Raw genomic sequence first — 11448 nt, forward strand, 5'->3', positions numbered from 1 at the left:
CAATAACTGCTTGCACTAATGGATAAAGGCAACAGAGGGGAAATATGAAACAGGCAGAGGAGGGCACTGAGGCATAAACAAGTAGTTACGGCTAGCCAACTGCGCAGGCAGGGATTTGCATAGCTTCATCAGTGAGATTCAGATGGGGTGTAAATGTCAAATTTCCAAACTAAAAAATAAATGGGCCACAGGGTGGAGGGGTGCGATGACCGTGGTTTGGAATGGACTGCTCACATGAGGAATAAGTGGTATGCAACAAGAATTGGTTCTGTAGGGAAGTGCAATATTTCTTTTATACTAGACTTATTCAACTCCTGATAGACTAGGAATGGCCAATGACATATCTAGTCACTAAATAGAAAACCAAACTGACACAAAAAATTAAAATGAGCACAGCATATGAAGCATATCGTGGAGCAACACAGATAATGACATATCAAAAAAACACACAGGACTGTCATGTAACATACACAATAACAACAGTAAATATTTGGCAAAGTGTACCAAACATGAAACACACAGGAGAATTCACAATTGAACGCAAAATACACAAAATGACTCCGTTGGGGGTCTGTTGGAAACACAAATGTTTAGGAATATATGCTTATTTCTTGGATGTGAAGTATGCGAGACACTGATATAGAACACCTATTAGTATGGTATACGGTCAGTATTGTTTTACATTAGCTGGATCTCTTGTGTAAACTGACAAAGCGGGCGAAAAACTGGTTGGAAAAGATGGTGTCATTTGCTTTCATATAATTACTTGAAATTACAAAAAAAAAAAAAAAAATCAGATAGGTCATTTTGCTCTGTATTTTATGCATCCTCGTCAATTTTTGGCTCGAGGATGCATTTAAATAACCACTACGAACAACAGACGCTTACGTTCTGTTCCTGTGCTTTCGTTGCAGATTTTTGTTGCGATTTGCACTATTCACTGTAAATTTTTACAGCGAATGACAATTGCGTGAAGTGTTGTAATTTTTAAAATTGAGAGCACCAAAATTCCAGAAGTTACACCAGCTTCTTATAAAATTTCACCCAGGCCAAGCTAGAATAATACCACAAGCAACTGCAAGTGGTTAGACACTTTTCAAGGATTCATTCCATGCACTTTTGGGTATCTGATTGCCAGTACCTTGCCTGAAGACCTGAGACTGACACAGCTTTCCAAGCCTAGTGCTGCAAAGGTTTGTGAAGTCCAAAAAGTAATACATTTGCAGCCATTCAATGAATAATTCTATGGGCCCAAAAATAAGAAAACAGAAGTCTGTATGGGGAGGGTACTGAAATTAGAAGGGTAACCAACTTCTCATATCTGGGGCTCCTGTTGAATGAAAGGGGAACTTGGGTCTGGCAAAGAGACATGCCAAGTCAAGAGCTGCAGTTGCAATTCTGGACTTTGCCAAAAGGTTGGGGGCACAACCTTTTCAAGCCATGCCGAAAGTCTACGGGGTAAAATTAATTGGCATCGCCCGTTATGGGTCTAATATCTGGGGATAGAAGGATTTGGGAGACATCCAAATAGTGGAGAATACGTTTTTGTGTAATCTGCACCCTCCTATATTACCCATCAGGAACTGGGGGTAGGGTATATTTCTGATCTGGTGGTATTGGTTCCACTACTGCATTGAATCAGGATGTGATCACCCCTGAAGTAGAGCTAAATCAGAAAATCGTTAATGATTGCTTGAGCTTGAAGAGGGTGAATATTATTCCCTGGCTCCTCTATATCAAGATTCTAGAAGAGAAAGAGGGCCCCCTAGGTTTGTGTCCCCAAACGGTCTCGCCAGGCAAGATCTGATCTGGGCCAGAAAACAATATTTGTCTAGTGTGTGTGTGGAGAGAGAACAACTTATGAGCTTATATTTTACTAAAAAGTGCCTGACAGTAGAGCCTTAACTAATCATAACTACAATACCTTATCATTGCTTCCTTCAAACGAGGTTTAGATTACATTTCCTGTATTGCTTGCAGAACCACAAGGGTGGCATAAGGCGGAAGGATTGGGATCTTGTTCATGCAATACATTTTCTACTCTGGACACAATGCATTTTCTGCTGTTGGGTGATCATAATTGCTCCCTCCGTCAATGTTTTATAGTAACATTACTAAAAGAAAGGGGTTTTTTTTGCAAGCAAGACCGTCACTAATTTATATCCAAATGTTAACCTGCGTCCTGGAATGTTTCAGTGTTGCTAATTGTTTTAGCTATTGCTGTCAGAAAGATGTGCAGTTTAAAAAAAATAACAAAAAATATATATAAGATAATGGGTATCATGCAAGATCTGTTTTTTATTATTTGTATGTTGTGCTGTTTTACCTGTGAGATTTTAATGATTGTTTATTCAGTGACTATTTAGGATGTGTGTATTTTGATTTTATTGTGTGTACTTTTATGGTTTTATTCAAGCGAAATAAGTATTCTTATGATTAAGAAATACTTCTATAGGCACAGATTCACTACTTTATAGGTAAAACAACCAGTCACTATGTAATACGTTCAGTGGATGACGACCAGCCGCCTGAAACTGAACTCGGACAAGACGGAGGTCCTCATCCTGGGCTCTTCACCCTCCGCCTGGGACGACTCCTGGTGGCCTCCCGCCCTGGGCACCGCACCCAAACCGACAGACCATGCACGAAACCTGGGCTTCATCCTGGACTCCTCCCTCTCCATGACCAGGCAAGTCAACAGCGTCTCCTCGGCGTGCTTCAACATCCTACGCATGCTACGGAAGATCTTCTGGTGGATCCCCTCAGAGACCAGGAAGACCGTCACCCAGGCCCTCGTCACCAGCCGACTGGACTACGGCAACGCCCTCTACGCCGGGACCACCGCCAAGCTCCAGAAGAGACTCCAGCGGATCCAAAACGCCTCAGCCAGACTCATCCTCGACATCCCACGATCCAGCCACATCTCCGGACATCTGAGAGACCTTCACTGGCTTCCCATCAACAAGAGAATCACCTTCCGCCTCCTCACCCACGCACACAAAGCCCTACACGACCAAGGCCCGAGCTACCTCAACAGCCGAGTCAACTTCTACGCTCCCAAACGCCACCTCCGATCAGCCAACCACGCCCTCGCCGCCGTCCCCCGCATCCGAAGAGCGACTACAGGAGGAAGGTCCTTCTCCTACCTGGCCGCCAAGACCTGGAACTCCCTCCCGTCCGACCTGCGCCTGACCCAAGACCACCTCTCCTTCAGGAAGAAGCTGAAGACCTGGCTGTTCGAGCAGTAGCGGCACCCCCCCTCCCCAGCGCCTTGAGACCCTACGGGTATGTAGCGCGCTTTATAAGTGCCACTGATTGATTGATTGATTGAAGTTCCTGATCCAAAAAAATGAAGTTAAAAAAACTCATCAAAATCTGAAGAAAAACCAAAACACAGAAATAGGGGTCACGTTTTTTGCATACAAAGCCGATATTCAGACTCAAGAGAACTGTATTCAGAGGCTGTGACAGGGTGACAACACTGCTGCCAACTTCAGTGCGGTTCTGTATCTCGAGCCCTAGCACTATCAGCTTGTGACAGAGCACCAAAACACTGGGCTCCTTTCATCAATTAAGTCGCCCACTGTTACCACAAAGGGTGATTACATGAGGGATGCTGGATTGCACACCAGGCAGTGGGCGCGCGCGCGGAAGAAGTGAATTGGCAATAAAATGCACAGCATCAGCTAATGGTAAAAATTCTTACATTTGGCACAAGTGGATAAACATGTCGCACTCCTGTTCTATATGCAATTTTTCTTAATGATTATTCAATACTGGCTGATGTGAACCTGGCTTACATGGACAACCACCACACAGAGTGCTAAATACTGACCAGGATAAAAACAGGAGGACAATCACGTGTAGAAGAGTGGGTGTATGCTCAAGGCAGGACAATTGAGATTATTTTCCTGCATATAAAACTTGGCCGTCCGTGTACAGGTAAATACACTGCAGAAAGGTATCCAACATCGGGCTTGTGTGCGAGCATATAACGGTCAATTTAATTTACACTGTATATGTCAACTCGAATAACAGGGTAAAATCAGATGTTGGCAGTTAATGTACGGGCGCGAATGAAACAAAGCATTTTGAAAATGGTGAATAATAGCTCGTAAATTGAACCCACTGTCATATACGTTGATACCCTGCTTGCTGACTGGAAGAACTTCAGTTTGAGGAAAGTGACAGACCTCAACTGACATAAAGCTGAAAGATAGGGCAGAGGTCCAGGCCTGTGCGGATCTGACACTTTCCCACGCATTAAAGTTCACCTGGGGCCTAAGACACTGTTAATCGTACTGAGAGGCAGTAGATGAGCGTTGCACCAGTGGGAGACAGCGATGCCTCGCCGGGCCCGACGTGTAGGGAAGCAGGGTGACAGCGATTAAGTGGGCCCCTCCCCTGATGTGGAAAGTGGGGCGGATACATCTTGGCCTCAGAAATCCGTGGATTCTCACCTGTGCCTCGTGGCGGCTCCCGGGCGCAGTGGGCCTGGCAGCAGGCGGCGCTCCGCTCACACGGGGGCTGCGGGGTCGGCGGTCGCGACTAGTTCCCATCACAGGAAACGACCTAGCGACGACGTTGTGTCACGTGACAAGTACGTAACCGTCAAGGACAACGCAGGCGCGCTGACCCCATTCTCGGACCCTCCCCTTTTTGTCTATTCAATGATGTCATGCAGTCTTCGGGTTTCAGTTGGAGAAAATCGGGCGGAGGGACGGGCTACAGAAGCACACAACCATAGAGCGGAGATCAATGCTAGAGTGTATGTTTGGTACAACGACCTCTACTGCCGGGTGCAAAGAGTACGTCCGGGGCTTGTTTGCTGTTGTGTGACGCAACTCGAACTAGTTCCTGTCAGTGAATTACCCCTCCCCCAGCTGGTGGCGTGCTTGCCTGAGACACCTGATGGAGTGGTAGGGAAGCGAGGAGAGACTTAGGGGTATTTTTAAGGCTATACGTCGGTAAGATGAGGGTCTGGCAGAGAAAATGAGAGCTGTTGGATATCCGAGCATAGAAATATTTTGTGAGTTTGTAACCCTCATTTTTAATGGGCACTTTTATATAGTTCAAACTCTAGGTATTTTAGCACCAGTTACATTTTACGCGGACAGATTCATTTTTGGAGGCACCGGGGCATTAATTCATTTCTACCGAACTTCACAAGATGTTCAGGCGGCCGGAACTCGGTTTCCCAGTTGCAAGGCTGGCACCTCTAGCCATTTTCGCCACATACTCTTCTAGTGAGGAGAAGACCGGCTGGTTCAGGAGAGTCTAAAGTTAGTGGATCCAATAAATGCTGTAGGGTGGATGGCAGATGAATACTGACCTTGGCTGAAGGAAAGGATGAGACTAGAGTGGGGGTCTGAGGAAATTTAGAAACTTGGGAGGGGGCGCATAAGTCTCGGAAGTTACCGTTGTGTAGTATGTGAGTAAACTGGGATCTCTAATGCGAGACTGACTATGTGGGTGGCTTGAGAAATTGGCTTGAGGAACTAAGGAGAAACTGGCGACTTAGCCTAGAGAATAGAGGTCGGTGATCTGAGAGTTGGGAGACGACGAAGGAGGAGGTTAAAGTGGCCTGAAAAGAAAGCGAGAGAAGATACTGGAATTGTGTTGTCTCACAGGAATACTACTTACTACAACATATTCCAATCTTAGGCTTTCAAATCATTGTTTCAGCCGTTAGTCAAATATAAATGAGCCTGCCCTCCATGTTTTTTAAGTGATAACGTGGGTCTGGAATATATGGTGACATGGGGTCAGCATTTACACAGGTGTCTGCAGAGAGTTTTCAAGCTGAATGTCCGAGTAAAGACTATCGGTTAGGCTGCTAGGTAAGACTGAGAAAGGGGCTTGATTTTAGGGTAAAGAGAGAGTCGGAGTCTGAGGAGGGAGAAAGGTGGGGCAATGAGGATCAACGAAGGTTGGGACTGTGAAGATACAAGCGATCATGAGGAAGGCCTATCTGATCAGATTGGTTATAAATTTGTAAGGTTCCTTTCAGTTTGTATTCTGAGGGTGGGGGCGTCTTACAAACAGTTAGATTGGGATAGCTTATTTTTGTCTGAACATGGAGGTACTGACGATATACGAGTAATGGGAATTACTGTAGGGATGATCCTGAAGTTTTAGGAATGATATATGGCAACGTGGGAGGCAGTTTGTTCACTATGGGTGCAATGTTGGTATGATGGTTGAACATTTGTAGGATGTTTACTGAGTAGGATACTTATTTGTCTATTGTTTATGATTCTAATTTCTGGAGTCAGGAACACTATGCCCAGAGAGTCTACAGGAACGTTGCTTCAGCAGTTGCTGTTGGCTTTTTCCGCTGAATGCTCAGCTGTGGTTGTTCATGGAAATAAACTTGGATTTTTCACATATGCGTCTGTGATCCCTTGCTACAGTTGGCAGTCTGCTTAAAGTGCAGCAGTGACCCATTGACTGAGGAGGACAAATACATACATGCTGTAAAAGTTCAGCAGAAAAGCAGGAGATCTTGGCACATTCTAATCTTTTGTCTCCTATATAAGAACTGCTTATAACAATCTGTTGCTGAGAATTTGGAAATGCTTTGGACACTCTGGTCCTGAGGCAAGGGAGGCATATAAGTGTGCTTTTATGCTCTCTATTTCCCTTTGGGTCATTAAGAGCCCCTCTCTTTTCTTTTTACCAGGCATATAAGTGTGCCCTAAAAACATCGAAAAAATTATGGGAAGAGTCGATCTGGTCAGAAATGTTAATTGCTGCAAAGACTAATGACAATGTTGGCTTTTGGAGGCTGGTGGCAAACGAGGGGCATGCAGGTAGAGCTGTAAAAGACACGTTTTTGGATGAAATGACATGGGTGACCCACTTCACATCCCTTTATAAACATTATGACGGTGATGACAACAAGATACCATGGTTCCCCCCTCCCATTGAACCCCTCGAGTTCACGTTGGAGGAAACAATAAGGGCGATTAATGAACTAAAAAACTGCAAAGCACCAGGCCCTGATAAAATACCGGGGGATCTATACAAACATGACATTGAAGTATGGGCTCCTTATGTAAATCGTTTATTTAATGTTTTGTCTACAAACTGTCGCTTTCCAGATAGTTGGCGTGCAGCGGAAGTTGTTAATTTTTAAAAAGGGGAACAGATTGGTACCTTCAAACTATAGACCAATTAGTTTAATGGACATCTTGCAAAAACTCTATTCTAAACACCTACTATTCCGGATTAATGATTGGCTGGAGGACTCAAACATAATTTCCAAATTCCAAACTGGCTTTAGGAGCAAGATTAGTACTATAGATCAAATATTCAGATTCTGTTGTTTGATCTGGAAGTACGTGCACATTAGGAAAGGTCATTTGTATGTAGCTTTCGTAGACCTGAGAGCCGCATTTGACCTTGTCCCCCGCAACTTGCTCTGGAGGACCTTAAGTGAGGCAGGCTTGCCAGGGTGTCTTTTGGCCCAAATAATAGAGTTGCATGCTGGAAACTATGCAAACATCAGGTGGGGTCCTAATGGCGAACTGACACGTAATATCCCTATTGAACGTGGGGTTCGTCAAGGGTGTGTCTTGGCCCCTACCTTGTTTTCTTTGTTTGTTAATGATGTTCCCAATTATTTGAATGGTTGTACTAATGATTCCCCGCAGCTTAACGGAGAGAGGGTGCCCGCGTTGCTCTTTGAGGACGATACCATTCTCATATCACAGACCAAGAAAGGACTCCAGACACTCTTAAACTCCTTTAGCTGTTATTGTATGACCAAGGGCCTGGAAATAAATGCTGATAAAACGAAATGTATGGCATTAAACCCTAGCAAACCGGACAGAGGGTTTTTGACTTTAAATGGCCAGAAACTAGGAACAGTGGAAAACTTTTCCTATCTGGGCGTTACACTTGATTCCAAACTAAGTTGGAAGGCCCAAATTGAAAAAAGTAAGGTATCATATGCCCACAACGTCAAACCAATCATATGTAGACTAAACACTAGCACAAGCAAGAGTGTAACCCCTGTCTTAGAGCTTTTTAAATTTAAAATTCAATCTGCAGTGTTGTACGGAGCAGAGATTTGGGGACCGTGGGCCAGAGATAGCTTTCAGGGTTTGGATAACAAATTCATGAGAGCTATTGTAAGGGTCCCAAATAGTACACCCTTAATACCCCTCCAGCTAGACCTGAATCTTAAAAGAACAGATTACTTTGCCATTATAAGACCATTATTGTTTTGGGTTAGGTTGTGGTCTACCCCAGAACTGCTTGAATACAGAAATGGCCTCCAAGAATTGTTGATCCTTGATTCTTTCAACTCTATTCAGTGGTTTGTACACATTAAGAAATGGTTCACGCTTCTGGGCCTGTCCTCAATGTGGGAGAATCCAGATAACTTACCGGCTTTCTCCAAATCCATACTAAAACGAGCCTTTTGGTCTTACATGAGTGACAGGCTCATACATGAAAGCAGAGTTGGATCCCTAACCCAAGATTTTTTATCTTTTAAGGACGAACCCCTCTTCGAATCCTTTTTAGATGAAATAGAGCCACCTATTGCTAAGTCCCTTTATCTGAAGTTTAGATATGGGATTCTTATGTTGAGCTATAACACAGAACGTTGGTCACAGAAAAGATTGGGAGGCCCGAATGTCAATAGCGGGTGTTCTATGTGTTTAAACCCCTGCAAGGAGAATGAGGTTCATATGTTGTTTATATGTAGTGCCTATCTGAAGGCTCGAAAGAAATGGTTAAAACCCATGTGTAATCTCCTAGGAACCAGATCCTGCTTTACAGCATATAGGATCATAAAAAGCAATACAACTCAGTTTATTGTATTTAGCATAAGTAGGTTCCTCTACTCTGTGTATATTACTCGCAGGAAACTTGGACAGACACTTTGAGTAGAACCTTTGTATATATTGATAAAAATCTATTGCCAAAAAGAAATCTGTTCTAAACTAAGGAGATGAAAACTAACTTTTGTATTACATTTTTAACCTTATTGTTTTAAAATGTTGATGTATGTATGTTATTATAACTGTCTGTTTTTATTATACGTGTCTTTTATGGTCAAACTGGCCGAAATAAATAAATAAATATAAATGAGCCTGCCCTCCATGTTTTTTTAAGTGATAACGTGGGTCTGGAATATATGGTGACATGGGGTCAGCATTTACACAGGTGTCTGCAGAGAGTTTTCAAGCTGAATGTCCGAGTAAAGACTATCGGTTAGGCTGCTAGGTAAGACTGAGAAAGGGGCTTGATTTTAGGGTAAAGAGAGAGTCGGAGTCTGAGGAGGGAGAAAGGTGGGGCAATGAGGATCAACGAAGGTTGGGACTGTGAAGATACAAGCGATCATGAGGAAGGCCTATCTGATCAGATTGGTTATAAATTTGTAAGGTTCCTTTCAGTTTGTATTCTGAGGGTGGGGGCGTCTTACAAACAGTTAGATTGGGATAGCTTATTTTTGTCTGAACATGGAGGTACTGACGATATACGAGTAATGGGAATTACTGTAGGGATGATCCTGAAGTTTTAGGAATGATATATGGCAACGTGGGAGGCAGTTTGTTCACTATGGGTGCAATGTTGGTATGATGGTTGAACATTTGTAGGATGTTTACTGAGTAGGATACTTATTTGTCTATTGTTTATGATTCTAATTTCTGGAGTCAGGAACACTATGCCCAGAGAGTCTACAGGAACGTTGCTTCAGCAGTTGCTGTTGGCTTTTTCCGCTGAATGCTCAGCTGTGGTTGTTCATGGAAATAAACTTGGATTTTTCACATATGCGTCTGTGATCCCTTGCTACAGTTGGCAGTCTGCTTAAAGTGCAGCAGTGACCCATTGACTGAGGAGGACAAATACATACATGCTGTAAAAGTTCAGCAGAAAAGCAGGAGATCTTGGCACATTCTAATCTTTTGTCTCCTATATAAGAACTGCTTATAACAATCTGTCGCTGAGAATTTGGAAATGCTTTGGACACTCTGGTCCTGAGGATTTGGAAGTTAATTGCTCCCTACTGTGAGTGGTTTATTTGATTTCTGATTGGCCAGCTGGCGTGCTTTCCGCCTGCATAGCATTAGCATGAGCAACAAATCAGTCTTTAACAGTGCCCAACCTTTCAGGAATCCTTTGCACAGTACATAGTATAGGTTCAGTGCAACACATTAAGGACGCAAGAAACGTGACTTCTGGTCTGTCATCGTGTTCTTGTAATCATAGCAACCTGACCAGGAAGTCAAGTTACACATATTGCGACAGAGGCGCACTACTGTTATTTTAAAACATGTACAACTTACAAGCATATACAGCAGCATGGAAAACACAATGTTCTTTAAATGTGGTAAGATTCAAACATTAATAAATTCAGATCTCAGCATAGTACTGCTTAAAACGTGTCGTTTCCATTACAAGCCTGAAGAGAAGGAAAAAGGCTCCTTTTAATTATTTCTGGAATATGTTCCTCAGTACAAAATGAATAATCTGGAGAATTTCTACATTTTGTGAAACATTTTCATAACCTGTGTTCAGGTCAACATTTGAGTTCAAAGTATTCAAGACAGAAATACCATGACCACTTCTCAACGAGCAATTTAAATCACTGATTGAATGGAAACACTGATTGCATATATTTGAGAATCACTTAGGTGCAATTGATTCTATAAAATGTGAACTTCTCAGGAAGATGACAATTATATTTAGCCGATTGGAACACGCTTGACAATAGGGGTTTGTTAATCTGCCTGAGGTAGATAGTATGCACAGACTAAGTTTAGGGAGTGGAACCAGTATGTAAAGACAAGCTCTAGGTTGCAAAACCAGTACTCAGCAAACCGAGAATCATGCTCAAAGACATATTTTTTTCAGAAGAATGCACACTTCAGATGAAAGTGCAAAAGAGTACAATTCTGCATTGGTGATACTTGCATCAACTTGTACATTTTGAAAATTGTGTAGATGTGTATAATAGAGTTCACATTGTATTTAATTGATCCTCTGAGAAGATACAGGAACGTCTTCATAGTATTAGAAATCACTCACAGAGGTCATATATTGAACTAAAGGTATTGCACAGTCAATATTATCTAGCAAGATAATGAGCAGTGAGCAGAACTCAACCACAATGAAGACATTACAGGATACAGATGCTGGGTGTGCTTTGTCTCATAGAGACAACACTTTAAGAAGTCTACAAAGAGAATGAATATAATTACTATAGGTGTGGTTCTAGATCTCATTTAAGAAATGATTATAACTGTCGTGTTCAAAGGAAGAAATTCTATTTGTGTAATAAAATAGGTCAATTTCAGTCCATTTGCAAAAGCAACAAAAATCGCGGTAAATCAACATTGTTGATGTTGAAAGAGATGCATGCAGTTCAACACTCTCCAAATTGGTGTTTACTGTTGAAACTTAGCCAAATCTTTCTGGCTTATCTAAAGGTAA

General features: G+C 42.6%; 1 protein-coding gene and 1 long non-coding RNA gene across 3 annotated transcripts in view; one reads left to right on the forward strand and one right to left on the reverse strand.

The window, feature by feature from the left end:
• PPM1B (protein phosphatase, Mg2+/Mn2+ dependent 1B) overlaps positions 1-4651 on the reverse strand; it is a 183418-nt gene extending 178767 nt beyond the window's left edge. The window contains exon 1 of one of the 2 annotated variants that reach the window (XM_086927796.1): positions 4461-4633. The gene's annotated coding sequence lies outside the window, so the exon portion shown is untranslated. Of the gene's footprint in view, positions 1-4460 lie in introns of both variants that reach the window. The other variant, XM_086927795.1, reaches the window with a different exon arrangement.
• Positions 4652-5043: 392 nt separating this feature from the next.
• On the forward strand, positions 5044-6385 carry LOC147709225 (uncharacterized). Its single transcript, XR_015296540.1, has 2 exons — positions 5044-6009; positions 6046-6385. It is a non-coding gene; the product is annotated as an uncharacterized LOC147709225 (long non-coding RNA).
• The last annotated feature ends 5063 nt before the right edge of the window (positions 6386-11448 follow it).

Source organism: Lissotriton vulgaris, chromosome 6 (genome assembly GCF_964263255.1).
Source record: "Lissotriton vulgaris chromosome 6, aLisVul1.2, whole genome shotgun sequence".
Classification (NCBI taxonomy): Eukaryota; Metazoa; Chordata; class Amphibia; order Caudata; family Salamandridae; genus Lissotriton; species Lissotriton vulgaris.